Source organism: Cervus elaphus, chromosome 20, assembly GCF_910594005.1.
Source record: "Cervus elaphus chromosome 20, mCerEla1.1, whole genome shotgun sequence".
Taxonomy (NCBI): Eukaryota; Metazoa; Chordata; class Mammalia; order Artiodactyla; family Cervidae; genus Cervus; species Cervus elaphus.
This window is the reverse complement of record NC_057834.1, coordinates 39,766,882-39,771,029: the sequence shown is the minus strand read 5'-3', so window position 1 is coordinate 39,771,029 and position 4,148 is coordinate 39,766,882. Positions and strand designations below refer to the sequence as shown.

Below are 4,148 nucleotides of genomic sequence, written 5' to 3'. Positions count from 1 at the left end.
GTGCTCGCTTCAGCAGCACATATACTAAAATTGGAACGATACAGAGAAGATTAGCGTGGCCCCTGCGCAAGGATGACATGCAAATTCATGAAGCGTTCCATATTTTTCATGTAAATCCATGGCTGATTCATGTCAATGTATGGCAAAAACCACTACAATATTGTAAAGTAATTAAAATAAATGAATAAAATAAATGAAAATAATATGAAATATTATTTCATATAATAAATAAATGAATAAAATAATAATAAATAATAAAATAATAAAAATAAATGAAAAAAAAATAAAGTCAGCAATTACCCAGCTGAAAAACAAAATGTGTATATAAAGATACACTGTGAAAAAATTCTCTTGCATCTGCCCCATTGTCATCTATATCCATGTAAATATAAGGAAGCACTTTTATTAACTTTTTTTTGTTCTTACCAAGTTTCTTTATGTGAGCATGAGCACACACAAATATATATTATGTTTTCCCTTTCTTACACAAATGGTAGCATCTTGCTTAGCTCCCTTAATAACATCTCTTTGAACTCTTTTCATTCAACTTGGAAATAGTTTCTTTTCTAAAATTTATTTATATTCAAATTGAAGGATAATTGCTTTACAATATTTTGTTGTTTTCACCATACATCAGCATGAATCAGCCGTAGGTATACATATGTCCTCTCCCTCCTGAACCTCCTTCCCACCTCCCACCCTATCCCACCTGGAAATAGCTTCTTTATTCTTTCTGAGCTGCATAGTGTTAATTTTTGTGTTTATGTCATAATCTATTAACCTAGTTGATAAATATTGACATGTTTTCAATATTTCGCTCTTTTTTTTAAGTCTATTTTGTTTATTTACTTATTTTGGCTGCACTGGGTCTTTGTTGCTGTGTGCGGGCTTTCTCTAGTTGTGGCGGTCGGGGGCTACTCTCTAATTGTGGTGCATGGGCTTCTCATCGCAGAGGCTCCTCTTGTTGTGGAGCACCAACTCTAGATCATGCAGGCTCCAGTAGTTTTAGTGCACGGGCTTAGTTAGTTGCCCTGTGGCATGTGGAATCTTCCCAGACCAGGGATCAAACTCGTGATCCCTGCATTGACAGGTAGATTCTTAACCCATGGACCACCCCGGAAGTCAAATATTTTGCTGTTTTATGCAACGTAATAATGTTGAATCTGATTCGTCTACCAAATGTGTACTCTCACATCTTTGTCATGTTGCATGCAGTATATCTGCAAGATAAACTTCTAGAAGTGAGATTCCTGAGTCAAAGAGTATATATGTTTGTAGTTGTTATATCTATTTCAAATTGTCCCCATATAAAGTTTACCAACACGTACATCCAACAACCAAACATGAGTATGCCTAATTCCCTAAAACTTTGGAAAAATTGGGATTTCCAAATTTGGGATTTTTGCCAACCTGACAGATGAAAAGTGGTGTCTCAATTTTGTTTCATTTGCTCCATTTAAAAAAATTGAGGTAAAGCATATATACATAGTAAAATATACAGTTCAATCAATTTTTACATACGTATGCCATCACCCAGGCTTCCCAAGTGGCTCAGTGATTAAAAAAAAAAAAAAAACCTGCCTGTCAATGCAGGAGATATAAGAGACGTGGGTTAGATCCCTGGATTCGGAAGATCCCCTGGAGGAGAGTATGGCAATCCACTCCAGTATTCTTGCCTGGATAATCCCATGGACAGAAGAGCCTGGCAGGCTAAGGTCCACAGGGTCGCTAAGAGTCAGACATGACTGAAACAACTTAAACACGCATGCATACACATGCATGCTATCACCCAAATAAACCATATAACCATCACCCAAATAAAGATCTGATTGCTCCTGGTACCTCAGAAGTCTCCTTCATTTCCCTTCCCAATCAATACCTCCTCCAACCCTCACCTCCTCAGAGTTAGTCATTATTCTTATTTCTACTGGCATAGATAACTAAGTATTCCTGAACTTCATATACATGAAACGGCACGATATATACTTGGTGTACTTAGTAAGCCTAGATTCTTTCTTGTTATTTGTAAGACTTTATAAAAAGCAATTTAAGGTCCCACCAAAACTGAGGGCCAGGTACAGAGATTTCCCACATACCCTTTGCCCCCACATATGCATAGCCTCCTCCATTATCCACATCCCCCACCAGATTGGTACACTCATTACAACCGATGAACCTACACTGACACATTATCATATCCAGACTCACTAGGTTACCTCAGTGTTTACCTTGGTATTGTACATTCTACAGGTTTGGACAAATGTATAATGACATGTATCCATCATTATAATATCACACAGAGTATTTTCACTGCCCTAAAAATTCTCTGTGCTCTCCTCATTCATCCTCCCACCCATCATCCACCCCCTGGCAACCAGATCTTTTTGCTCTCCACACAGTTTTGCCTTTTTTGGAATGTCATAAAGTTGGATCATACAGTATATAGCCTTTTTCAGATTGACTTCTTTCACTAAGTAATGTGCATTGAGGGTTCTTCCATGTTTTTTCATGGATTAATGCATCATTTCTTTTTGGTGCTGGGTTGGGATTCTTTCAGTCAACATTATGTCTGTGAAATGCATCCAGTGTTGTGAGAGTTTGTTCTTTTTTACCACTAAATATTATTCCATTGTATTAATATATATCTATAATTATTTATCCTTTCTATTATTTTTCTTTTTTTAATTGAAGTATGAGCTTCCCTGATAGCTCAGTTGGTAAAGAATCCCCCTGCAATGCAGGAGACCCCGGGTTGATTCCTAGGTTGGGAAGACTCCCTGGAGAAGGGATAGGCTACCCACACTAGTATTCTGGCCTGGAGAATTCCATAGACTGTATACTTCAACTAATTAAAGTATAGTTGTTTTACAATGTTGTGTCAGTTTAAAATATTCTGTACTGTTCTTAGTCGCTCAGTCATGTCCAAATATTTGCGATCCCATGGACTGCAGCCCACTATCCATGGGATTCTCTAAGCAAGAATACTGGAGTGGGTTGCCATGCCCTCCTGCAGGGGATCTTTCCCACCCAGGAATTGAACCCAGGTCTCCCACATTGTAGGTGATTCTTCAGCAGCTGAGCTACCAGGGTAGCTCCAGTTTAAAACATATATAAGTATAGAGATACATAGAGATATTCCTTTTTACAGCCTTTTTATTATTGATGGACTTTCGGATTGTTTCTAGTTTTTTAAAGAAGACTATTTTTTAAGAGTAGTTTTTGGTTTACAATTGTGTCTGATTGTTTTACTGTAATAAACAGTGCTACTATGAAAATTCTTATACTTGCCATTTTGTGGACACATGCAGTAAATTCTCTTGGCTGTAAACTTAGAGTGGAATTAATATGTCATGGGACGGGCAATTGTTTAACTTTGGTAGATACTATTCAACAGTTTACTAAAGTAATTAGTCTAATTGCCACACTATCCAGCAGTGTATGATAGTTTTTATCACTAAACATCCTCACCAACACTTGGTATTGTCAGTCTTTTAATTCTCATAAGTGTTTAGTGGTGTCTCATAAGTTTCTCTTTGAAACTTTAAAAATCTGAAGTAATTTTTAATTACAGAAATGTTGCAAGAGAGGTACAAAGAACTTCTATACACCCTTTAACTAGATTTACCAATTAACATTTTACTACATTTTCTTTATCATCCTCTCTCCCTATCTATATATGCTGTATGTCTATAACATAAAGGGTTAGGATTATATATAGGTATAAATATACATACTAATATATTGTTTTTATATATGTATGAAATATATATATGATATTTCTTACTATTATTTATTGATTGAAATCAGGAAATTTACTGCTATCTAGTCTATAAGCATGTACTCAAATTTTTCCAATTTCCAGTTGTCCCAATAATGCATATTATAGAAAACATTTTTCTTCAGTCCAGGATCACACATTATGTACAGTTCTTATGTCTCCATGGTTTTTTTTTAATCCATGATATTTTTTTATCTAGAAAAGCTCTTCAGTCTTAGATCTAACAGGCTTAACATTTTGGACAGACCAGTTATGTTGTAGAATGTCCCTCAATTTGGGTTTCTCATATTCTTGCTGAAATCCTTGTTACTATGATTTTTGTCAAAGGTTATTCATTGTAATTTTTAAAGATTATTTTTTTACTGTGGTA

The 4,148-nt window shown here is 35.6% G+C and overlaps 1 non-coding gene across 1 annotated transcript; it reads left to right on the top strand.

The window, feature by feature from the left end:
* On the top strand, positions 1-107 carry LOC122678460. The gene has a single exon (XR_006336132.1). It is a non-coding gene; the product is annotated as a U6 spliceosomal RNA (small nuclear RNA).
* Positions 108-4,148: the final 4,041 nt, after the last annotated feature.